Consider the following 27215-nt stretch of genomic DNA (forward strand, 5'->3'; position numbering starts at 1 on the left):
ATGTTATTCCAACTATATGAATTTCTGTAACAGGCCATTGTCATCTGTAGTGACAAGAAAGCACTTCAGTGACAGCCTGTGCTGGGGAGTAGAAGGGACTGATTGCAGAGGGGAGGAGGAAACTTTCCAGAGTGATAGAAATGTTCTAAATCTTCTTGTGGTGGTGATTTTGGATGTATACAATTGTTAAGACCTATCAAGCTGAACATTTAAAATGGGTCCTCTTTATTGTATGTAAATTATACTTCAAGAAAGCTGATGAAGAATAGTGCATAAGGTATAATGCAGTGATCCTTCCTGAACTCTTCTAATTTTAACTGCAACAGTAATAAATACAACGTCAGAGAGATTCACAAACCAAACTGTAAAGACAATTAAAAGAAAATACAAACGAATTTAGAGTTTTCCAGTCAATTTATAGCTATGAAACTACATGGAAAAACACTGACACTTTATTTAGCTTTCATCACAGTGATGGAGTTCTTAGCACTGAGCATAAGTACTCTTTTGTGGTGCCTGGGGTTGTATAATGTGAGCATCTAGGTCATATTTTAAGCTTTAATTATAAATCCTTTCAATCCACAAGCTATTTTCCTTTCATAGCAAAATTACTTTCCTGCTTTGGCCATAATGTCTAATAATTTTTAGCAGTGTTTTCTTATGTGTTTAAAAACTTGCTGTGGGCACAATGCTGGTAGGTGGGTAATCCTTAAGGATTTCACAAAGTGGTCTACTCTACAAGTTGGTTTCATAATTTCCACAACTATTTCAGTCACCATGGCATCCCCAGTGTGCAGCACAGTATTGACACATGGGCCCTTGGGAAATGCTGAAAGGATTACCTCTGACCCAAAACACTTTCCTGTAACAGAAAGAGCCCTGGAAGAATGGAAGCTTCCTGTGAAGGAGTCAAAGAGTGACAGAGCAAAGGCTGCACCAGTGGAAGAACTGTCACCATGTGCCTGGTATGTGTGCACATGGCTTTCTAGGACTGTACAAAAAAAGAGTGAATTTTCGGGATTTCTGGAGCTCACATAAACTTTAAATGTAAATCAAGCTTTACGAAGTTCCCACAGCACCCAATGTTTCACCTGTTTTCATGAATGCATCCAGGCTTCAAACTAAACAATCTCAGCAGGTCAGACTGTGGTGGTGGTAACTCAAATCTCTTCCCTAAACATCTCAGTGGGTTTTCTTTTTTTTTTTTTTTTTTTTGAGACAGAGTCTCGCTCTGTCGCCCAGGCTGGAGTGCAGTAGTGCGATCTCGGCTCACTGCAACCTCCGCCTCCTGGGTTCAAGTGATTCTCCTGCCTCAGCCTCCCGAGTAGCTGGGGCTACAGGTGCATGCCACCAAGGCTGGCTAAGTTTTTGTACTTTTAGTAGAGACAGGGTTTCACTGTGTTAGCCAGGATGGTCTCAATCTCCTGACCTCGTGATCCGCCCACCTCGGCCTCCCAAAGTACTGGGATTATAGGTGTGAGCCACCACGCCTGGCTGGATTTTCAATCCTACATCAATTAGCTGCTTTTTTTTTTTTTTTTTTTTTTTGAGATAGAGTCTTGTCCTGTCACCCAGGCTACAGTGCAATGGCACAATCTCAGCTCACTGCAACCTCCGTCTCCCAGGTTCAAGCGATTCTCCTGCCTCAGCCTCCAGACTAGCTGGAATTACAGGCGCACACCACCATGCCCGGCTAATTTTTTTTTGTATCTTTAGTAGACATGGGGTTTCACCATGTTGGCCAGGCTGGTCTTGAACTCCTGACCTCGTGATCCACCCACCTTGGCCTCCCAAACTGCTGGGATTACAGGCGTGAGCCACCGTGCCCGGCCTAATCAGCTGCTTTTAGTGATCTGCCCCGCGGACAATTCCTTCAGGTTTATATTGATTTCATCTCCTACTGATTCATCAAACTCACAGTACTTGAAGGCACATGACCTGTCAAGAGTCTTTCACTATTCTCTTTTATAATATTCCAGGTCCTGTTCAGTTGTTTCATTAATTGCACTGTTAGGAGTGAAAATTCTGAAGGCTTCTGGAAGTGCCAAGAACCAGTGCTTTTACCTTTATAAACGAAGCTACCCTAAATAAGAGATGCATGGTGGTCATTGCACAGGTATCACAGTCAAAGGTTTCTTCTCCAGAACACCCCCACTAAGGAAGTCCATGGCCTTCAATCTCCCATTATCCTTAAACATACTTCTATACTCAGTGTTTAATCTTCTTCTAATGACTAGAGTCTTTAAAAGTTTTTGTAGAGGTTCACATATGTCTGTATATATATTAATTCCACACACCCACAAACATATATTTTAAATATAATCCAGCTCTTTCTTAGATAGACAGGAAGCTCCACGAGGCAAGGAATTTGATCATCTGCTTTTGTGATGGCTAGTGCTGTCAGGAAACATTCTTGGACATACTGTGGGTAAATAGTCAATGTAAAGCTTAACAAATGCAGATGTTGCTGAACTTCAGAGAAGTATCAACAATTGGAGTTGTATTTTAAAAACTACATTCTACTTTATAACAGTTTTATTCATAATTGCCCAAATTGGAAGCAATTAGAATGTCTTTCAGTAAATAAATTGATAAACAAACTGTTGCATAGTTATATAATGACATATTACTCAGTGGTAAGAAGAAATGACCTATCAAACCATGAAAAGACATAGAGAAATCTTAAATGGATACTGCTAAGTAAAAGGAGCAGGTCTGAAAAGGCTACCTACTGAATGATTCCAACATTCTGGAAAAAGCAAAACTATAGAGACAGTGAAAAGATCAGAGGAACCTGTTTGGGCTATGGGGAGTATGGGAGATATATGGTAATTCTTTTGTTTTTGTTTTTTCTTTTTGAGACGGAGTCTCGTTCTGTCACCCAGGCTGGAGTGCAGTGGCGCGCTCTTGGCTCACTGCAAGCTCCACCTCCGGGGTTCATGCTATTCTCCTGCCTCAGCCTCCCGAGTAGCTGAGACTACAGGCGCGCCTGGCTAATTTTTTGTATTTTTAGTAGAGACGGGGTTTCACTGTGGTCTCGATCTCCTGACCTCATGATCTGCCTGCCTCGGCCTGATAATTATTTTATTTATTTATTTATTTATTTATTTATGTATTTATTTATTTATGTATTTATTTATTTTGAGGCAGTTTCACTTTGTCATCCAGGCTGGAGTGCAGTAATGCAATCTTGGCATATTGTAGCCTCAACCTCCCGGGCTCAAGCAATCCTCTCACCTCAGCTTCCTGAGTAGCTGAGAGTACAGCCGCATGTCACCACACACACAGCTAATTTTGTGATTTTTATAGAGAGTGGTTTTTACCATGTTGCCAGGCTAATCTCAAGCTCCTGAACTCAAATGATCCACCTGCCTCTGATTCCCAAAGTGCTGGGATTACAGGTGTGCACCACCGCTCTTGGCCAATATATGGTAATTCTACGTTCTGCATAATTTTTCTATAAAACTAAGACTGCTCTAAAAAAATTAAGTTTATAAATTTATAAATTACATTGTAAATCAAGACTGTTTAATGTTACATCATTAAACAGATATAGTCTGGTTGTAGAATAATTTTCCATTAAAGTATTTTTAGAAGGATGCTATAACGATTTCTTCTCTTACATAACACTGCTGTGGTGACCCAGAAAATATTTAGAAAACATTTTCCCCCAGTCGGAAACCTATTTATAAAAACATCAAACACTCAACCCCAGTTTTAACTAACAGAAAAAGTATATCCAATTAAAACAGAAACATTAGGAAAAAAATCAAGTATAAATAAAAGATTTATTTTTTCCTTACTTGCTTGCCATAAAATGTCTCTTATTTAGGAAGAGACAAAGTTTTAAAATTCAATGCTTAGGAAATGGAATATTCCTTGCAAGTCTAGATTTTCTATTCTTGATCCAAAACCTCATCATGTCCCTCTGCCGCAGAGGAGGAGTGTTCAGGGCGTCTGGGTGAACATCAAGGGTGTTAAATTCCACATGTAACCAGTTTTCTTGAAGACATTCCTACAAATGATACGCTCCCATAGGTACTCCCATATTATGATGAAATCCCAAGCTTCTAGACACCATTTCCAATATAATACAGTGACAGAGGAGCAAGTATTTAAAAAAGAAAGAAAAAGAAAACAAAGCAAGCTGGACATGCTACTCAAGAGGCTGAGGCAGGAGGATCACTTGAGCCCAGGAGTTTGAGGCTGCAGTAAGCCATGATAGTGCCACTGCACTCCAGCCGGAGTGACACAGTGAGACCCCATCTCTAAAAAAAATTTCTTTTTAAGAAAAGTGAAACAAAACATCATAGGAAACAATCAAATCCACACTGTGGAACAATCTACAGGAAAGCTGACCTTGCCTCTTCAAAAATCAATGTCATGGCTACTTTATCAGTGAAGATCACAAATAAATGGATGAAAAAAAGGTCAAATGTTTATGGCAGCTCTATTCAAAATCACAAAGGCTGGAAAAAAATCAAAATATTCCTCTTCTACAGAATGGAAAAACAAGCTGTGGTATATCCACACGATAGTACACTACTCCGCAACAAAAAAGGAACAAACTATTGATAAATGCAATAACATGGATGAATCTCAAATGCATTATGCTAAGTGAAAAACAAACAGACTTAAGAGCCTATGTACTGTATGATTCCATTTATATGATACTCTGAGAAAGGCAAAACTTGTAGGGAGAGAGAACAGATTAGTGGTTAAGGGTAGGGAGAGAGTTTGACAATGGAGGGAAATTTGGAAAGGAGGATGAAACTGTTCTATTTCTTAATTTTGATTATTATTACATGAATTAATACAAAAACACACAGGTCTTTACACCAAAAAGGATGACTTTTCCTGTAGGTAAATTTTTTAAAAAACCCTTAAAATTTTTAAAATGAAAAAAAGTCACTGATATGGTGGGTAGGGGGAAAGGGTGATAGGACTGTTCAAGTTTAAAAGAGACCAAAAAAGAGGGTCTGAAGTTATCACAGTGAGTTATCTCAGTTGATTGTTCATGGTCAGTTACAGATCGAACTCCTTGTTCCACTCTTTCCCCACCCTTCTCACTACTGCACTTGACTAGCCAAAAAAAAGACAGAGAGAGAGACCAAAGAGGCATAACAACCAAATGCAATGAATTTTGACTGGCTCTTCCTATTTGACGTAGGAGGAAAAATTGCTATAAAAAAATTTTGGAAGACAATTGGGGAAATGTAAATATAGACCAGACTTTAGAGGAAATTATGAAATTCTTGTTAATTTTCATAATGTGATAATGGCAATGGGATTAAATAGGAGACTATCCTTATTCTTAGGAGATGTATGCTGAAATATTTAGGGTAAATTGCCTTGATGTCTGCACCTTACTTTCAAGAAGTTCATTTTTTAAAAAGTGTTTTTATCTGTATGGTCTGTATGTGCATGTATATACATAAAAATAAAGCAAATATAAGCAAAATGATAAATATGAATGACAATTACAGAATTTGGGTTAAAGGCATACAACTATTCACTGAACTTTTTTAGCATTTCTGTATATTTGAAAATTTCAGAGTAATAAGTGGAGAGAAATCATTCACAAAACTAATCTTGGCAAATCAGTGTGTTGTGAAATCCTCTCTGGAAGATTTTTGGTCCAAAATGTCGTTTTTTTTATAGCTGTTTTCCTGCTAGACAGAATCTAGTCAAAATTCATGCACAGCATTTGATTATGTCTCTCTGGTCTCTTTTAAACGTGATCAGTGCCCAGTATTGGATCTCTCATGACGAGACACTGTCCGCTTTGCTGGCCTGATTCCATGCCCAGCGCCATCTACGCTCTCCTCCTGGATGTCATAAGCCACGTTCTTCCTCACTGCTAGGCTCCTGCCACGTCACTCTACTTGCTCCTCTTGCCTACCATGATAAAGCTGGTCTGGAATGCTCTGAGCCCCACAGGCACAGTCAGAGAGAGCATGACCACCCCTGTGCTCTCAGTGCCACACGCGCCTCTCCCACATGCCACTGTCATTATTTGTTATCTGTTGACTTTTCTCATGTGCCAATTTACCAGAATGGTAGGAAAGAAATCCCATTCGCTCTTCTACCACTTTAGGCCCAATGCTGTTCCTAGACATGCTGAAGAAAATAGTTGATTTAACTGAAGGTTTCTCAACCTCAGCGTTTCTCAACCTCAGCACTGCTGACATTTTGGACTGGAAAATTCTTTGTTGTGGGGAGCTGCCCTGGACGTCATAGGATGTTCAGCAGCGCTTCAATATTGAATAAATGAATGAATGATCCTGAGGTATTCTTAAACAAATGGCAATTATTGGGTGGGGTTGTGGGGAAGGCTATACAAAGAAAATTACAACCCCTGAAGATGGAGAGTTCTGGAGTCAGTGACAGAGGCCTGGTGATGACAGTGAGAGTGCAGCCCAAGTGACAACACAGCTGGGCTGAGGAGGGTTCAGAGCAAACACACACAGTCATTCATTCCTCCCAGCCAGCATGTGTATACAGTTTTGGAATGGTCCACAGAGCATTTTTATATTGTGTGCAACTGAGAGAAAGTGGTATAACAGAGGCCTTTTTGGTTTTGGTATAAAGCAATTTCAAGCAAAGGCAAAATGATGATTATTGATTTCCACCTAGGATATAAAGGGCTATATAAGACTGATTACACGTGGTCATACCACTTGCTGCAAGTTTCAGTACTTCCCCGCCCCCCAACCCCAATTTCTTCCTTTTTCACATTAGAAGATTGTCAGCTCACAAGAGAAAACTGATGGGCTCAGAGGACTTTATCAGGATTGATTATCAAAACTAATATGTTGTTTTTCCAAGTCGATAAAACATTGCAGAGCTCAAAGCAGGAGGAGCAACATTTCCCCAGAAAATGAGAGTTTTTCTTGCTGGCAGCTAAGCTTCTTGGTGGACAATAAACTAAAACAATCTCTCCTTGATTACATTTTTGACTTGTAAATGTTTTAAATTGGCTTAGCCAAAGCTCTCATTAAGAGACATATTCACTAACTTTGGTTGTCCATAATAAATTTGTATTTTAAAGCAGCTCTTTGATGTTTAATTCAGAGAAATTAAAACAAACACTGTTTAAAAAGAATGAATGTATAAATAAGTCAAATATCAACTATAACAAATCATCATTTAAAAATATGATCTTTAGTGGTATTTTAGAATGAATACATGTATTTGATTTTTATGTTTAAAGAAATTTGCATTTATGGTCATTACAGATTCAAGTTGCCACATAAAGAAATGCTGCTATCATGCAACAAAACAGATGGTCCCCAAAATCTTTCTAAGAAATCTATCTATCTAATCTAGTCAAGAGGGGAGTTTGAAGCTCAGCTTTCTCTCCGATTTTATTATCACTAATTATTTTGTAGAATTTTTTTTGTCCTTTGGTTTTTAACTAGACATGATTATTTAAATATATAATCACTATAGTAGGAGAAAAGAAAGAAACACAGAAAAGCCGAAATAAATAAATTACCCAAATCTTAATAGCCAGAGAAAACTACTGGTGTTAACATTGGATTATATCCGCCCAGGCCATTTATACAAAAGCAAACATCTATATATATGCCTTTATAAGCTTTTCACTTAGCACTATGTCACGGCTGTCTTTCCAAGGATAAATACTTACATACAGTTTTATGTTTATAGTGGCAAGATATACCATTATAAGGATGGGTCAACATTTATTCAATTATCTAATGTTGGACATATAGCTCCTTCTCGGTCTTGAACCTTACACACAACATTAGCATGAAGAACCTGTGAATTTTTTTTCTTAGAGTTTCTCTCTTTGGTGTCATTCTTATAGTCAAGGTCTCCCCACCCAAAGATCAGATAAATATTCACCTATAATTCTTTCCAGCCCTTTTATGGTTTTAATTTGTTATATTCATATATTTAACTTGACTGAATTTCATTTCAGTGTATACTTTAAAAAAGGGGAGGCTTTATCCACTCTCCCCAAATGGCTTGCCATTTGTCCCAGCAACATTTAATACCTAATCAATCATTTTTCTACTGGCAAAAAAGGCCTATCACAAATTTGTGGGGGGGTTCTTTGTTTTTTTGTTTTGTTTTTGAGATGAAGTCTTGCTGTGTTGCCTAGGCTGGAGTGCAATGGCACAATCTTGGCTCACTGCAACCTCTGCCTCCTGGGTTCAGGACAGTCTCCTGCATCAGCCTCCGGAGCAGCTGTGATTACAGGCATGTGCTACCACACCTGGCAAAGTTTTTTTTATTTCTTAGTAGAGATGCGGTTTCACCATGTTGGCCAGGCTGGTCTCGAACTCCTGACCTCGAGTGATCTGCCCACTTCAGCCTCCCAAAGTGCTGGGATTACAGGTGTGAACCACCACATCTGGCCTACAAATTTGTATGTATCTATACTTTTGACAGTTCATGGACTTTATGATCTGTTCTATTTATCTATTTATTCTGCTGCCAATATCATAATTTTTCAGTTAGTGTGGCTTTATTTTCTTCAAAAATGTCCATGGCCATTATCTCATATTTATTCTATGTGATTTACTTCAGAATCATATATTTTGATACACTGTTTGCTCATTATTGTCATTTTATAATGTTAACTAGTTTTACAGTATTTTTTTCTGGGTTTTACAGTATTTTTTTCTGGGTTTTACAGTATTTTTTTCTGTTAGCTTATCTACTTTCCCCCTAAAATTATCATGTATTTAATCATGTCTAAATAAAAACCAAAGGGGAACAGAAGAAAATTCCAAAAAATAATTGTTGGTAGACCTGAAGGTTGCCCCCAAGTTTTCAGTTTATTTTGGTGATATTCGTGTACCCATTCTGTGAATGTTACTGAATCCTAAGGTAGAAAGAGTCTCTACCTCTTCTAGGCCTGCTTTTGATCTCCAATTAGCGGGGTCTGTAGTGGTCTACTAGCATTTGTTAAATTCATTTCTCATGTCATCCCAATTGTCTCAGGAAGGGAAGACATTGGCTGGTTCTTGGTGTCTTCCTGAAGTTGGTCTGTCCTTCACGTTATATCAGATAAAAACTTCTCAACACCTGTAGAATGCAACGGACACCACTTCCCTGCCAGCTCCCTGTTTTCTCCTTTTCCTTTTCTTGGTTTATGGAGTTTTCTCCTTACTTTCCTTTTTCTTTGTAGTTTTTTCTTTGTAGTTTTTATCGGTTTTTTCCCTTACTTCACCATCTTCCCAAGAAATCTTGAGTTAGATCACTTTGTGGAACTTAGTATGAGCAAGCTATACCACTATTAAACATTAAAATAATGAGATAGCCTAAGATTAACTGCTCAAAGAAAATGAAGACTATCCCTGAATTCATGCATGACCATAGCATGTATTTTGAAAGAAGAAAGAAAACATAGCAAACCTTGCCAATCAATAAGCAATTTGCTGATCAATAAGTAATTTCCCTGTACTATTCAATGCAGGCAGATCTCCACAGTGGGCAGATACAAGAGTTTTTTTTTCTTTTAACATGGGTAAAATTTCTTTTGAGAAAGTAATGTGTATACATAGTTTTAAAAAATAAAGACAAAGAATATACAGAAAAGATCTTCCATCCATTCCTGCTCTGCACCCCTCTACCATCTTACAGTATTCTCCCTAGAGACAAGCCCTGTTATTTATCTACTGGTTTATAAATAGAGAAATCCTTCATTATCCCTCAAATTAAAACTGATCAGCATATTGAGATGATATGATGTTGAGAAGATACAGTATTATTGTAACTGTTAAGAAAAGCTAGAATAATATCAAAGGTATTGTAGTGGATAAAACTTAGGCAGATGCACAAAAAAGATGTACCACCTCTCCCTTTTTATTAATGAATATGAAAATAATTTATAAATTACTTACTCAAACAAACATTTACTGAGCATCTACCATATGCTTGGGACTGTCCTAAGTGGTATGGACAGAAAATGAAGCAAGACGTACTCCATCTATTACCTTCCATTTCATTTTATTAAGATAATTGTTAATAACAGCTGACAGTTATATTTTAAGTGCTAAATCAAAATGTCATTGCATAAAAGTCATTTGCAAATCAAACGGAACAATCTCAACACAGATCTAAAACTCGTAATGCTTCCTTGGATCCTGGACCATAATACTGTACTTGTGGTAAGCTCAGAGCAGGAGGGAATAGCCTGATGACAAATTACCCCTCATCTTAAATGTTCTAACATCCCCTATACTGTCAGTCGACCTTGGGTGTGTTCACACACAATAGCACACAGGAAGACACGAAGGTGACGTGGCCTTCCTGTTTGGGCAATGCATAATCTTAACATAGAAGGTGCCTGTTGCTCATTATGGGCAGAAAAAAGAGCCAGTATCACTTACAATTGGACAGACCTCTTTGACTTTGGCAGGGGCCTGCCAACCTGCACACCAGAGGCACACATAGGGAGTGAGGGAGGAATGTCGAGAAGTGATTTCCCAATGGCCCATCTCTAAGGAAGTAGTCTCTGTTTTTTCAGTTCACACTTTACCACAATGCTTACCTTGTGCCAGGCCCTATTCTAAGTGCTTTTCATATATTTACTCATTTAATGCTCACAACAGCCCTATGAGGCAGAAACTACATTTATTCCCATTTGACAGATAAGGAAACTGAGAATCAGAGAGGTTACGTACCCTGGCCAAGGTCACAGAGTTAGTGAGCTGTCTATACGAGCCACATGGAGTGAGGTTCTGGAGATGGAAGTTGGGGTTAGTCAGAACAGATGCCTTAAAATGTCCTTGTCAAAGTTGCCTCTTCTATGCAAAATGATAATTCTGAAATCAGCAACCTAAAAAACAGCAGCCATCTATTATGACCTCACCACTGTGCTATGTGTTTTATAAATGAAAAGCCCAATCCTAACAAACCCTTTAAAGTAGGGACTTTAACCACCCATTTTATAGATTAAGAAATTAAGGTCTGGAAAGTAACTTCCCCTAGCTAGTGAGATCTGAAGCCAGGATCTTAGCTGTCTGACTCCAGGACCCATGCTTTTTTCATTTCACTATAGTGACTATGTGTGAGTGAGAAATTCCAACATCATCACAATCAGAAAAATAGTGGCTCTGTCTACTCTGATGGTTTATGCTTGTGCTAACACAGGCTGTCCTCCTAGTGGGGAGAAGTCTTTGGCACAAGTAATTAATTTACATTAATGCTTAGCTCTCACTCCTATGTAGTATTCATATTTGACACAGTACAATTTTTCTCATTTTCAAACACAGATTATTCACACCATACATATGTAGCAGATAATTCAATAATAAATTGACTGTGATCAAACATTTGGCAAAAGCTTGAGAAGTCAAATAGTTTTTTAAAAGTCTGATATATCCTTAGACTTCCAAATTGTCTCCATTTTAAGGTTAGAGCATCTAAAAGCAAACCCAAGTACCTGTTTGATAATAGTATAGCCCCCTACAGAAATGCCTCCACAAGTTAGGGCACTTTAGAAACTATAGTGAACCATCTGAATGGTTTTCTAAAACTATCCTTGAGGACATAGATTATTGTGTTAATCAAGGTTCCCTGATCCTTTTATTTAATAACAGAAAAGAGGCACTACCTTTTCCTTTTCACTTGTGCTAACATGAAAATATAAGAGCAAGCATTAAGGCCTAATTGTATAAAAGCTGTATCATGTCTCATGTGGTAAAAACACACAGTCCCTGTTATGCCAGATGTTCTCTGAAAGTTTCTACACCTAATTATCCTATTTACATTTTAAACGTTGTTGTTGCTTTCTTTTTCAAGTAGGTGAAGTTAGAAATAAAAAAATAAATATTAAACTTTGATATATTTATTAATTCAGAAGTTGGTCAATCTAAAGTTCAATAATCTATGAAAAATTATCAAATTCACAGGACTCAACAATAAAAAAGAACCAGAGAAGTAAAGACCTCTAATGAAATGTGATTGGTACATCTGCCCTGAAGAGAGCTTTTTGAAAGGAAGGAAAGGAGGGAGAGAAAAAGGAAAGTTGAAGGCTGCAGACATTTCTAAGTGGATAGACTAAGTAGGAGAAAAGTTAATTACCAAATGGTTAAAGTCAAAGTGTAATACTGGGACCTGGAGACCTGGGAGACTTCTGGATTAAACAGATGAACTTACGTCTGCTCTCCCCTCCTTCTGAATCACCATAAAATGATAGCCCACAGTGCCTGGGCCTTGGACAACCCCAGGAGATAGAGCCTAGGCCCTCAGAAGGGTTGCAGAAGGGCAGAAGACACTCCTTGTCCCCTCTCTATCCTTCAAAGCCCCATCCCCTCTCTCATCCAGTGGAAGACACAAGACTTCCTATCACGTGAGACTGAACTACAGGCAGCACCAGGGGCAGTAACACAATAATGAAAACGCCTTTCCACTAAAAGAGGAATTAGGAGGAAACAGAGACAAGGCAGAGATCAGAAGAAAAGTACAGAGGGATAATACTGCATTCATGAAATAAAGTACAGAATGCTATTTTCTAAAAGGAGGTGGGAACATTCAGAGAATAAAAAAGAGCTCTTGGATACTAAACTTATGATTGCTGACATTCAATAGAAGAATTGGGAAATACAGTTGAGAAAATCTCAAAATAGACAGAAGGACCCAAACAAACAAGGAGACACAAAAATAGGGGGAAAACATACAACAAATGGTAAGTCCAGAAAATGAAACAGAGGGCCAGAAATAAAGATAGAACATGGAGAAAAGATAATTCTCAAAGAAATAATTCAAGGATTTCACAGAACTGAAGAACAGGTGTCTGCAAGTGTTAAGTCCCTCTGATCGAGGAGACCACAAAGGCATATCATTGTGAAATGTCAGACACCAGGGATAAAGAGGAGACTGTGAAAGCTTCCAGAGAGAATGAACAGACCCCGTGTAAAGGATGAGGGGTCAGGCTGGCATTAGGCTCTCAACAGCAATGTTAGAGGCAATGGGTAATGTCTTCCAAATTTGGAGGGCAGATGGGCATAAAGATGTCTGCAGATATGCAAGATTCCAAACTATCTCTCATGAACCTGCCAAGATAAAGGAGGGGGTTACAAGAAAGGGGTGGGAAACGAGAAGCCAAGTGAATTCCCAAGAAGTTGGGAAGTGAGGACAGAAACCCTGCAGCCAGTCTGGAGGTGAACTGCCCAAATGGGAAGGGAACACCACAGTTCCAGGAATACCCTCTCCAAGGAAAACAACACAACACACTGAGAGGCTGTCTGGTGTGTTTAAGCACACTATGTTTAGGAAAGAATCAATGATAGGTACACAAAACCAAACAAAGAAAAAACAAGGCCGTTTTCAACTCAATTATGCTTAAGGAAACATAATCATGGCACACTATGTACTTATCTACAAATACAATTTGCATAATAATACAACCACTACATTGTATTATTGTATAATAATTGTATAATAATACAATTACTAATTGTATAATAATACAATATACTAATTGTATAATAATACAATCACTGATTTAACCAAAAGTTGTGATGTGAAATTACACTGGCAAGATGGAACATAAAGACATTCATATTTTATAGTAGAGAGTCAATAAAACTGAAAAACATAATATTTAGAAATATAGAGGTAAACAGCAGAAAAAGGGCTAAAAATTTGAGTCATATACTCTAGGAAATTGGGAAAGGGCAGAGACCCATTCTTTGTTATTACTCTTAAAGGAATATTTGACCTTTAAAATTATTTATATGTATTACTTTTATAAAAACAAAATATGATTAGATAAAAAAGCTGAATTTGCTTGGTCAACTGTAAGTGAAAAAAATGAGTAAAATGTAGTTTTTAAATTATGCCAGGTACTAAGACTGATACTCAATTTGTGCCTATAAACCAAAAATAAAATTCTAAGCTCCCCATCTGACTGAGGGTCCTTCACTCAGCCAAAGGCATTCCAAAGCTAACCTGAAAAACTAGTTCAGGCCATGATGGGACTTGGGGGGTGGAACATGCCTCATTATACCCTCCTCCCTTTGGAATTCAGGCCCAGCTGACCAGCATTAACATCAAAACAGAGACCTTAAGACTGACAGAAATGATAGGAAACATTTACAATCTATTATTTCTGAAGCCCACTATCTGGAGGCTTCATCTGCATGATAAAACTCTGGTCTCAACAATCACTTAATCTTAACCCAGACAGTTCCTTCTATTGATTTTCATGTTTTTAGATAATAACTCTTTCAACCAATTGCCAGTCAGAAAATCTTTTAATCCACCTATGACCTGGAAGCCAGAGGCTTTCCAAATCACACTAAAATGACAGTCCACAGTGCCTGAACCTCGGAGAACCTTTCGGACTAAACCAGTGTACATCTTGTATGTATCGATGGATGTCTTTTTTCTTTTTTTTTTTTTTTTGAGACAGATTCTTGCTCTTGTCACCCAGGCTGAAGTGCAGTGGTGTGATCTCAGCTCACTGCAACCTTCGCCTCCTGGGTTTAAGTAATTCTCCTGCCTCAGCCTCCCGAGTAGCTGGGACTACAGGTGCGTGCCACCACCCCCAGCTAATTTTTTTGTATTTTCAGTAGAGACAGGGTTTTGCCGTGTTAGCCAGGATGGTCTTGATCTCCTGACCTCGTGATCCGCCTGCCTTGGCCTCCCAAAGTGCTGGGATTACAGGTGTGAGCCACCGCCCCTGGCCAATTGATGTCTTATGTCTCCCTATAATGTATAAAACCAAGCTGTAGCCCAACTACCTTGGGCACATGTTCTCAGGATCTCCTGGGGCTGTGTCATGAGCCATTGGTCACTCATATTTGGCTCAGAATAAGTCTCTTCAAATATTTCACAGAGTTTGACTCTTTTCATTGACATGCCTTTAGAGAACCATGGGATCTCAGGATTGGAAGTGCCTGAACAATCATCTAATATGCCACCTGCTCCCCAGTGTGACACCTGCTATGTGAACTGTGAACAACTCTGCCCTTAGGAACTGCTCCCAACACAGTTATGCCCCCCAAAACACCATACCCAGGTAAACACACTAACCTTCCAATAGTCAAAGATGGCCAGGCATGACCCTGAAGCCTCTTCTCTGCTGAGTTCCTACTTCCACTTCTCTCTAGCTTCTGAGGGGCTCTCTCTGAGTCCCAGACTGTGTGACCAAAAAGGCCTTGGCCAATAGCTCCTAATCTCACATCCCTCCAATCTGGGAGAGCAGCCAGACCAAGACAGACTACTCTGAGGCAATTTCAAACCTTGCAAGGATGGGTTGCAGGGTGGAGCCTAGGCTGGGTGCTCATATGCTCACCACTGGGCAGGGTACAGGGCAGGGATGGGGATACAGTCCCCACCAGGAGCAAAGCTGTACCCTTGCAGTCAGCTGAGGGAGGAGGGCCAGTCTCCAGGAGAGACTCGTAATGGGTAGGCAATCCATGAAAAAGGCCATGGATCATAAAGAAAGAGAATGTTTATTAAATTTGTCTCTTAAAAGATTCAATTTTTGGTCATGTTTGAGAATTAATGATATCTTCTCTAACTAATGATTTTACGCTATAAGCTTCCTATGCTCTGGGACATGGATGGATGATCAGCATCAAATGCCACAAGGCAGGAATTCAACAAGATGATCATTCGTTTTTAAGAAAATGTCTTTATTTCCTGTGGAAATAATGACTTCCTGGGTAACTCTAGCAAGAGTAAAAAAGATCTGCTTCCAGCCCTTAAACCTTTTACTCATAAGTTTAGTAATGGGACATTTTTATAGAGTTTTGGTGACCTTACAATTTTTGTCTTCAGGTGTTGTGTTTTTTGTTCTTTCCATTTGCATTGTAAAATAGTATCTCATCAGAGGAGCCAAGCTGCTAGAAATAGATTCAAAAGTAACAGTTCATGTCGATGCCTCTGGGGTAACACGTAACACTTGGTCTGGTTCCTAACCATCCAATAGACACAAAAGACTAAAATCAATTGCCTCAGCACCTCACATTGCTCAAAAGATTCGTAAGTCAATACTACCCACATGATTGATAAATGTTAACAGAAAAACAAAACTCTGTAAAATATCTCAAGAGGTTTATCCTGAGCCAATATGAGTGACCATGGCCCAGTGTTCAGTTTCAAGATGTCCTGAAACGGTGTGCTTGAGGTGGTTGGGTTAGTTTGGTTTTATACATTTTAGGGAGACAGAAGTTACAGGCAAAAATGTAAATCAATACGTGGAAGGTGTACATTGGTTCATCCTAAAGAGGTAGGATACCTTGAAACAGGGGCTTACAGGTCATAGGTGGATTCCAACATTTTCTGATTAGCATTGGTTGGAAGAATTAAGCTTTGTTTAAAGACAAAAGAAATGCCTGAGTTAAGTTAACGGGGGCTGTGGACACCAAGGCTCTTTACTATTATTATGTGATACAGGGTCTCATTCTATTGCCCAGGCTGGAGTGCAGTGGTGCAATCACAACTCACTGCAGCCTCAACCTCCCAGACTCAATGATCCTCCCACCTCAGCCTCTCAAGTAGCTAGGGCTGCAGGCACACACCACTATGCCTGGGTTTTTTGTTTGTTTGTAGAGATGGGGTTTCACCATGTTGCCCAGGCTGGTCTCAATCTCCTGGGCTCAAGCGATCTGCCCACCTCAGCCTCCCAAAGTGCTGGGATTACAGGTGTGAGCTACAGCCCACTCAGCCTCCTAAAGTGCTGGGATTACAGGTGTGAGCTACAGCCCACTCAGCCTCCTAAAGTGCTGGGATTACGGATGTGAGCTACAGGCCCAGCCAGACCAAGGTTCTTGTTATGCAGATGAAGCCTCCAGGTAGCAGCTTTCAGAGAACATAGATGGTAAATGTCTCTTTTCAGATCTTAAAGGTGACAAACTCATTTAATCTCTTCTAGATCCCAGAAAGACCTAGAAAGGGAAGGCCTGGCCACATTAATGGAGATATCTCTACAGATGCAAATTCCCCCCACAAGAGACAGTTTTGCAGGGTAATTTCAAAATATGTCAAAGAAATATATTTTTGGGGTAAAATATTTTTATTTCCTTCAGGGTCTGCTGTCATGTGATGCTACACCAGAATCAGGTTGGAATTTGCTATCTTATGTGCCACTCTTTGTGGCAACAAAGTCTGTTTTATCAGTCTAATAATCTCTATTTCAATGTTAGTGCTAGTCAGTTGTGCCTAAACTCCAAAAGGGAGGGGGTATAACGAGGTATGTCTAACCTCTCTTCCCATCATGGCCAAGAACACAGTTTTTCAGGTTTCTCTGAGGTCTTCCTGGCCAAGAGAGGGTCCATTCAGTTGGTGGGGGGACTTAGGATTTTATTTTTGGTTTACATCATGGAGGCGGGGCTGTGTTCTCCGCCAACAGGCATGACCAATTGTCTAAGCATTTACAGTTTATGTCTTTTTTTTTTTTTCACCGGGGCGTTCCTGAGTTTATTTGGGGCCCACCCAGGCAAGGGCCCTGCACCTAGAAGAAGGTGTTGGGCCTCTTGGTGGTGAGGCGTGGCTTGTGCTGACGCAGGACCCGGTGGGGCAGCAGGAACTTGATCTTGGAGTCGTGGAACTGCTTGACAGCCGGCCGGCGGCACTTTCTGGCTGCGATCACCTCCACCTTCATCTGGTGGAGTGATCTGGATGGAGTGGGCCCTGGAGCGGTAGCACTGGGTGACAGCGCCCGCGGTGGTCAGGTACCGGTATTGCCGGTACATGTTGTAGGTGCAGCTCCGGGAGTCATAGTGAGAGGCAGGACTAGCTGCTGTTTGCCGCCCTTTGCCACCGTCGCAGACCCGCTGCTGACTTCCATACCTCTGGATCCAACAGGGTGTCCGCTGTGCTCCCCATCCAGGGAGGCGCCCACTGCCGCTCCCGATCGGGCTAAAGACTTGCCATTGTTCCTGCACGGGTTTGTCCTAATCCAGCTGAACACTAGTCACTGGGTTCCAAGGTTCTCTTCCGTGACCCACGACTTCTAATAGAGCTATAACACTCACCGCATGGCCCAAGATTGCATTCCTTGGAATCCGTGAGGCCAAGAACCCCAGGTCAGAGAAGACAAGGCTTGCCACCATCTTGGAAGCGGCCCGCCACCATCTTGGGAGCTCTGGGAGCAAGGACCCCCAGTAACATTAGCGCAGCCAGCTGTCGAAGTTCTTCACCCGCAGCGGGGGCTTCTCAAACACCTGCCCACAGTAAACAATCTCCCCTGAAGCCTTCTTTGTCTTTAACTGAGATACGAAGTACCAGAAGTGGGACCTGTCGACAAATGATTAGGCGCAAAGATTTGCATGCGGTAGCTGGGCAGTGTGTGGCATTCCGGGGTGGGCAGGCAGCGACCCACCACCTTGTACTCTCGTAGTGTGCCCGAGGCCTTCATGGCATCCTCTCCGTGCTCGCCGCCACCCGCAAAAGGTACAGTTTATGTCTTCACAGTTAATTGCACTTGAAGAAAATAAAAATATTTTACCCCAAAGTATATTTCCTTGACACATTTTGAAATGGCTGCCACAGGGCCAGCAGACAGAAGTGGCCTTGCAAAGCTGTCTCTTGTCGGGCAAATTTGCATCTGTAGAGAATCTCCATTAATGCAGCCAGGCCTTCCCTTTCTAGGCCTTTCACAGATCTGGGAGAGATTGAGTCTGACACCTTTACAAGTCTGAAAAGACATGTTTACTATCTATCTATTCTCTCTGAGGGCTTCTAGCTATGAGGCTTCATGTACATAACAAGGCCACTTTTGCTAGTCAAGCCTCCTTTATTCTCTCCCCTATAACCTGTCTTGCCATTAAAATCTATTTTTGGCCACTCTCTGAGCCTGCATTATTTTTATAACCTTAAGGCGGTATATAAGCTTCTGTACCTTACTGAGGGGTTGGATCTTCATTCTGAAAGTTCCCATGTACACATGTTAAATAAATCCGCCTTTTCTCCTATTAATCTGCCTTTTGCAAGTTGATTTTTCAGTGAACCTTTAGAGGGCCAAGGGGAAAGCTCTCCCTTGGCCCTTAGGGTGACCAGTGAAGGAAGACACAAGGGGCAAAAGAGGATGCAGCAAGTTTTCACAATAAGACTAGGAGATTACACAGTTAGACAGAATGAATTTGTCAATAATTTCATTTCAGGTGCTCAGAACATGTAGTTCAATTAACTGGTATTGAAAGTGCATGGCAGAAAAAAAAAATTTCTCTTTTCTTTTCTTTGAGCTAGAAGACTAGTTTGCTACAAAACAGTCTCTTTGCCTGGTGAAAAAAACAAGGGGTAAAATTTAAAACCTGTTTTTAATCTCATGACCATTAGAGGCCCTGATTTAAGAAAAAAAAACAACTATCTTACAAAAATCAACAACTATCTAAACATTTACAAATAAAAATCTCCTTTCACTGAAGAAGTATTCTGTTATAACAAATCACTGGAAAAGAATAAGCCTGTAACAGTATCCTTTGCATCAAAATAATGCCTTAAGGGTTCAGAAGTCCTTGAATATTATTTCTTCTGATCCTCACAGCAATTACATCAGGCCATTCTCAACGTGATACATGGATGACGGAAAAACAGCCTGAAGTCAGAGAAGGCTTGCGTAAAGTCACTCAGCTTATAGGAGACAGGGCTACAGCCAGGCTTTGACATTTAGCCCTGGCCTCCCTCTTTCTGATAAATCCAGTTTCCTTCCCCTTCTCAGATCTCCAACTACGCCACAACAAAAGTCTTGCATGGTGTGTGTGTTCCTCTCCTCTCTAAATATTCCCTCCTGTTGCAATAAGTTTCCAGCCTAAAAATGTGAGATTTAAAAACTTTTTATCTAAACACAAGTGAAATAAAAAGCAAAACAATGAGATAACCAAAAACCTGGCAACTTGGAAGAGGGGGAAGAAAAGTATTTTAGAGGACTCCTTTTAAAACAAGGTCATATTTTAAGATCATAATAGTGAAGATTAAAAACTCAGTAATACTCCACAGCGTTATTAATATAGGGCAGTAGGCATCATCACAGAACAGATACTTGCTATGTACTCAAACTGGTCTAGACCATAGAAAAAGATGGAAGGCTCCTCCTAATTCATTCTAAAAAGCCAGAACACACTTAATACCAAAGTATGACAAAGAAAAACAGAAACCAATTTCACTTACAAATATTGATGCAAAGATTCTAAATCAAGTACTAGCAAATAGAACCCAGAAGTGAATTTGTTACAGTAGGTAGGTAGTCAGGCATGAGGAGGGCAGAAGGTTGCTCCCAGTACCGCCCCCCCACACACACCTGGAATGTCAGGTGACCATCAGGTGATGGTCAGGCGGTTGCTGACTCTCTTTCTAAAATAATAATTGGCCACAGCCGGTGCCAGGGAAAGGCAGTCTCCTAATAGATAGAGAACACCTGAAACTGGTGAGCAGCAGCTTCCCGATAAGATCTCAGGAGTTGGACAAGTGGGCTCAGTCATGCATATTAAGAGGCAGAATGGCAGGGGGGCAGGGTTTAAATGGCATATGACCTTCCAGGGACATTTGACTGGTAAGGACCTCAAGTGAGCATGTGTACAACTCCAGTAAACACACTGTGCATGCTCATCTCCCAAGCACTAGTAGGCTACTGTGCATGTGGACATCTCACCTCAAGTGAAGAATCAGAAGGAATCCAAGACCCTGGAAGTATGCCAACATACAAAACCCTAAGTCAGGCCAGACACAGTGGCTCATGCCTGTAATCCCAGCACTTTGGGAGGCTGAGGCAGGCAGATGACTTGAGGTCAGGAGTTCGAGACCAGCCTGGCCAACATGGCGAAACCCCATCTCTACTAAAATGCAAAAATTAGCCAGGTGTAGTGGCAGGCACCTGTAATCCCAGCTACTAAGGAGGCTGCGGCACGAGAATCGCTTGAACCAGGGAGGCGGGGGCTGCAGTGAGCCAAGATTGCGCCATTGCACTCCAGCCTGGGGGATAGAGTCAAACTCCATCTCCAAGAAAAACAACAAACAACCCTAAGTCAAAGGTCAAACTGCACACTTCATCTCACAAGTCACCTGCTTGGACCTCTTCCACCAAGTGTACTGTACTTCCTTTCATTCCTGCTCTAAAGCTTTTTAGTAAACTTTAACTCCTGCTCTAAAACTTGCCCCTGTCTCTCCTTCTGCCTTACCCCTTGGTCAAATCCTTCTGAAGAGGCAAGAACTGAAGTTACTGAAAACCCATATGGATTCACCACCAGTAACAAATTAACAGAAAAATATACAGAATATGATATAATATAATAATATAACATGCTTTATTTCAGGAATGCAGAGATAGCTTAAAATTAGCAACACTATCAACATAATTTATTACCTTTTTAAGTGAAAAGATAACCATAAATTAAAACATAAAGGTTGGAAGATGGCCAAATAGGAACAGCTCCGGTCTACAACTCCCAGAGAGATCAAAGCAGAAGATGAATGATTTCTGCATTTCCAACTGAGGTCACCAACCTCAAAGACCAAAGGTAGATAAAACCACAAAGATGGGGAGAAACTGAGCAGAAAGGCTGAAAATTCCAAAAACCAGAACACCTCAGAAAAAACCAGAGGCCTCAGAAATAACACCACACATCTACCACCATCTGATCTTTGACAAACCTGACACACACAAGCAGTGGAGAAAAGATTCCCTGTTTAATAAATGGTGTTGGGAAAACTGGCTAGCCATATGAAGAAAACTGAAACTGGACCCCTTCCTTACACCTTATACAAAAATCAACTCAAGATGGATCAAAGACTTAAACGTAAGACCTAGGACCATAAAAATCCTAGAAGAAAACCTGGCCAATACCATTCAGGACATAGGCATGGGCAAAGACTTCATGTGTAAAACACCAAAAGCAGTGGCAACAAAAGCCAAAATTGACAAATGGGATCTAATTAAACTAAAGAGCTTCTGCATAGCAAAAGAAACTATCATCAGAGTCAACAGGCAACCTACAGAATGGGAGAATATTTTTGCAATCTTTCCATCTGACAAAGGGCTAATATCCAGAATCCACAAAGAACTTAAACAAATTTACAAGAAAAAGGCAAACAACCCCATCAAAAAATGGGCAAAGGATATGAACAGACACTTCTCAAAAGAAGACATTTATGCAGTGAACAGACATATGAAAAAATGCTAATCATCACTGGTCATTAGAGAAATCAAAACCACAATGAGATACTATCTCATGCCAGTTAGAATGGTGATCATTAAAAAGTCATGAAACAACAGATGCTGGACAGCCTGTGGAAAAATAAGTACACTTTTACACTGTCGGTGGGAGTGTAAATTAGTTCAACCATTGTGGAAGACAGTGTGGCGATTCCTCAAGGATCTAGAACTAGAAATATCATTTGACCCAGCCATCCCATTACTGGGCATATGCCCAAAGGATTACAAATCATTCTACTATAAAGACACATGCACATGTATGTTTATTATGGCACTATTCACAATAGCAAAGACTTGGAACCAACCCAAATGTCCATCAATGATAGACTGGATGAAGAAAATGTGGCACATATACGCCATGGAATACTATGCAGCCATAAAAAAGGATGAGTTCATGTCCTTTGCAGGGAAAGGAAACCATCATTCTCAGTAAACTATCACAAGATCAGAAAACCAAACACCACGTGTTCTCACTCATAAGTGGGAGTTGAACACTGAGAACACATGGACACAGGGAGGGGGACATCACACACCAGAGCCTGTGGGGCATGGGGGGCTAGGGGAGGGATAACATTAGGAGAAACACCTAATGTAGGTGACGGGTTGATGGCACCATGGCACGTTTATACCTATGTAACAAAAGTGCACGTTCTGCACATGTAACCCAGAACTTAAAGTATAATTTAAAAAAAAAAACTGATGCTTCAAACAGTTGATAATGCTTGTTCTTCAGGACATCAGACAATTTATTTAATATGCCATTTATTTATTGAAATTATTTAAAATAATGACAACTAAACAGGCTACCACATTTCCACAAAAAAGGAACATTAGCTCTTGAATGAGGTAAGAAACACAATAAAAAATAATTTAAGGTTAAAAAAACATAAAGGTTAAAAAAACACTTGCTATACAATAGTTATTCCCAATTAAGATAAACAAATAGAAAATGATCTAAAATAGAAGTAGAAAAATATACTTAAATAAAAATCATTTATTACAAACCCACAGCAAACAACTTAAGACACAAGTCTCATTCTGTCACCCAGGCTGGAGTGCAGTAGCATGATCACAGCTCACTGCAATCTCCAACTCCTGGATTCAAGTGATCCTCCTGCCTCAACCTCCTGAGTAGCTAGTACTACAGGCACATACTGCCACACTAGGCTAATTTTCCATTTTTTCACAGAGATGGGGTCTTGCTTTGTTGTCTAGGCTAGTCTTGAACTCCTGGCTTTAAGCAATCCTCCCACTTCTACCTCCCAAAGTGCTGGCATTACAGGCATAAGCCACCACTCCTGGCCTGCAAACAATTTATTAAATGGTGAAATAATAAGGCTATCACCATTCAAGTAAAGACTAAGACAGAGATGTTTTCAATATTGTTTTTGAGGCCCTAGCTAATGCAATAAGAGCAAACATAAAATAATTAGTATAAGTGGCCAGACATGGTGGCTCACGCCTGTAATCTCAGCACTTTGGGAGGCTGAGGCAGGCGGATCACCTGAAGTCAGGGGTTCGGGACCAGCCTGGCCAACATGGTGAAACCCCGTCTGTACTACAAATACAACATTGGCTGGGCATGGTGGCAGACGCCTGTAATCCCAGCTACTCAGGCGGCTGAGGCAGGAGAATTGCTTGAACCCAGGAGGCGGAGGTTGCAGTGAGCTGAGATTGCGCCATTGCACTCTAGCCTGGGCAACAAGAGCGAAACTCCATCTCAAAAAATAAAAAATAGAATGAATAAATAAATAAATAGTATGAGTATTAGCAGAAAAAAGAAAACATTATCCTTATTTGCAGCTATGAGTATGAACCCAAGAAAAACTAACAACCAATTTTAACTAATAAGAGGGCTTAGTAGTTATGGGACATATTTTTCAAAAGCTCTTCTTTATAGCAGTAAGAACTGGTTAAAAATGAAGATTGATTAGAAAAATACTATTTACAAGAGAAATAAATGCAATGAATTACCAACGAAAAACAAGGAAAGTACAGAGCTTATATGAAAGAACTAAAAGATTTTATTGAAGTATATGTAATAAGCCATTGACAAATAGAGACAGTGAATACGTTTTTAGGAGGACAAACTCATCATAAAAGTGTTATTCCTTCCAAAATTCATATACAAATGTAACACAATTTCAATCAGGGCCTAATGAATTTTGTTGAAGCTGAACTAAGTAATTTTAAAGTTTATATAAAAAAAAGAATTATCAACAAATTTCTAGAGAAAAATTGTAGTAGGAAAATTTTTAGGAAAAATTTTGCCCTATCAAATACTAAAACTTACTATAACAACTATAATCAAAACAATATGGATTGGCTCAAAAACAGACAAAAAGGTCAGTGAAATAGAAGAGAATCTCAAAATAACGTGATAAAAGTGGTACTTTAGGTTACTGGAAAAGACGGTTTAATAAATGATATAAATGACTATTTCTTTGGAAAATATGAAGTTGGACTCCTACTTCAAAACAAAAATAATTTTAAAAAAACAAAAATAATTTTAAAATTAATTCAACATCTAAATGTAAATAAGACACATAGCAAACAAAATTCAAAACTCCACCAAGAAATTTTGAGGATTATTTGGAAGTCTTAAGCAAGACAAGAAACCAGGAGAAACAAAGAAAAATATACACTTGGGTTATATAAAAAATGGAAAAAAGTATGTATGTGATATATGCCAGAGACAAAATTAAAATACTAAACAACAGATAGAAGAAAATATTTGTAACATGTGACCAAAGAGTTAATATACTTAAAATACAAAATTGCTGCAAATTCACAAGAAGAAGATAAACCACACTCAAAAGAAAAATGAGCTTAAGTCATGTGTAGGCAGCTTCACAGATGAGGCATGGCAAGTGGCCATTGAACATAATAAGAAAGTATTCTTTCTCAATGCTGGTCAGGAAATTGAACCTAATGCCACCTCAGACAACATTTTGCCTATCCAATTTGTGAATTTTTTTTTTTTTTTTTTTGAGATGGAGTCTCACTCTGTCCCCCAGGCTGGAGAGCAGTGGTGCGATCTCGGCTCACTGCAACCTCTGCTCCTGGGTTCACGCCATTCTCCTGCCTCAGCCTCCCGAGTAGCTGGGACTACAGGTGCCCACCACCACACCCAGCTAATTTTTTTTGTATTTTTAGTAGAGACGAGGTTTCACCATGTTAGCCAGGATGGTCTCGATCTCCTGACCTCATGATCTGCCCACCTCGGCCTCCCAAAGTGCTGGGATTACAGGCATGAGCCACCACGTCTGGCCGGGAAAAATATTTTTAAGAGCAAGTAGACAGTAAGGTATATGAAAATGGAGCTCTCATAAATAAGTTACCAGGACACTTTTGGAAAATGATCTCACTGTACCTATTAAAAGTAGTGCCTACTCTTTGATCCAGCAATCCTGCTTTTAGGAATATATACTCTATTGAAAAAGGGTATGTGTATAGAAAAGTTACACTGGTGGTAACTCAAAATATCGGAAAACAATCAGAATGCCTACTGACAGGAGAAAAGCTGGACTTTGTGGAATATTCTGTAGCCATTACAAAGAGCAAGGTATATATTTATTTACCTGTATATATTGACATATGCAACCCCATTGTAGCCATGACAAACATGGTACCCTAGTGGTCTATTCCTAAGGAGTGTCAAATTTCAGAAGCACAGATCAGAAACCAAAACCTAATTTAAGAACAATTCTATTCTTTTTTTTTTGAGGCGGGTTCTTGCTCTGTCACCCAGGCTTGAGCACAGTGGCACGATCTTGGCTCTCTGCAACCTCCATCTTCCAAGCTCAAGCAATCCTCCTACCTCAGCCTCCCAAGTACTTGGCACTACAGGGGCACACCACAATACCCTGCTAATTTACATACATATATATTTTTTGGGGGTGGGGGAGCAGGGGCAGAGACAAGGTTTCGTCATGTTGCCCAAGCTGGTTATTCTATTCTTTATTCACATTTTTTGCATGGTACTTACCATGTCTCCCCCTTTCTTCCCACCAGTTTTCTCCACACTTCACCACTCTGAAGCTTATCCTTTGTCCCCCACCCCTGAACCACAGCACCCAACTAAACCAAGTCCAAACCAAAACTCAAATCCTCCTCTGATTTTTGTTCTCTTCTCCCTTTCTCCTTCCTGTTCCTCAAGATGTACAGTGATGTAAGCTCCTTCCTGTTCCTGATGATGCACAGTGATTTAGGCCATGTCCTCCCCCAGCTATGGAATTTCCTATCTTCATATATTGCATCCTTAAAGACAAAGAACAACCCTACTTGGCAGTATGGGGATAGGGGATGGGACTGGGTTAGCAATTGCAGAATTTTCTTTGGTAGATGGGATGAAGAGTACATATGTGAGCACTTTTTCTTATTCTGTCACATTTCGAAAGATTTTTGTGATTTTGAATTAAGTGCAGACAATAAACCTCCTGGAGGGTAAATGTGTGAGTAATTCCTACTCCCTTACTCCACAGGAGGCACATGCAAACTTACCTAGCATAAAAAGTCAGCGTGTGCACAGAAGGAAATCCCTATAGTCTTTATCTGGTTGTAATAAGCGAGTAATGCTTTTGTAATTAAAGAGAAAAGATAGAAAACTTTAATAGTTTACAAAACAAAGAAAAGTATCCCCTAGTCACATAACCCTGTCTCCTTACATGTTTCTTTTGCCTCCTCTTTCTTTGGGAGAACTGTCTTCAGAGTTTCAACCTTTGGCAAGCAGCACACACTTCCTGCTCTGTTTTTCCTGATTGCAGAAAACTCCAGTCCCAGAAAAGTAGAGAAAGGAACTCCCTTTCAGGCTTGTGTTCCCTCAGCAGGGTGGATCTAAGGCTAGTTAATGAATCCACCCTACTGAATCTTTGGGAAGCTGTTCCTAAGACAGACATCCTGAGGAGCCTAAGTCCCTGGAGTGAGGGAAGGAAGGGGCCCCTACCACCTCCCAGATGCCCTCTGCCCTCCTACAGAACCTTCCTATGCCTGTGGTTTGCATGGGGGAGGAAAGCAGCATGGAGGGGGATTTGTATATTTCTGTGATATACATTTACATATTTCTATGAAATAAAGA

General features: G+C 40.0%; 1 protein-coding gene and 1 pseudogene across 2 annotated transcripts in view; both read right to left on the reverse strand.

Moving 5' to 3' along the window:
• The window catches only part of ANO10 (anoctamin 10), a 254858-nt gene that overhangs the window by 101539 nt on the left and 126104 nt on the right, over positions 1–27215 (reverse strand). The gene's annotated exons all lie outside the window — the stretch shown is intronic.
• On the reverse strand, positions 17269–18420 carry LOC101125409 (large ribosomal subunit protein eL20-like; annotated as a pseudogene).

The sequence above is a fragment of the Gorilla gorilla genome, chromosome 2 (genome assembly GCF_029281585.2).
Source record: "Gorilla gorilla gorilla isolate KB3781 chromosome 2, NHGRI_mGorGor1-v2.1_pri, whole genome shotgun sequence".
In the NCBI taxonomy this organism is placed as follows: domain Eukaryota; kingdom Metazoa; phylum Chordata; class Mammalia; order Primates; family Hominidae; genus Gorilla; species Gorilla gorilla.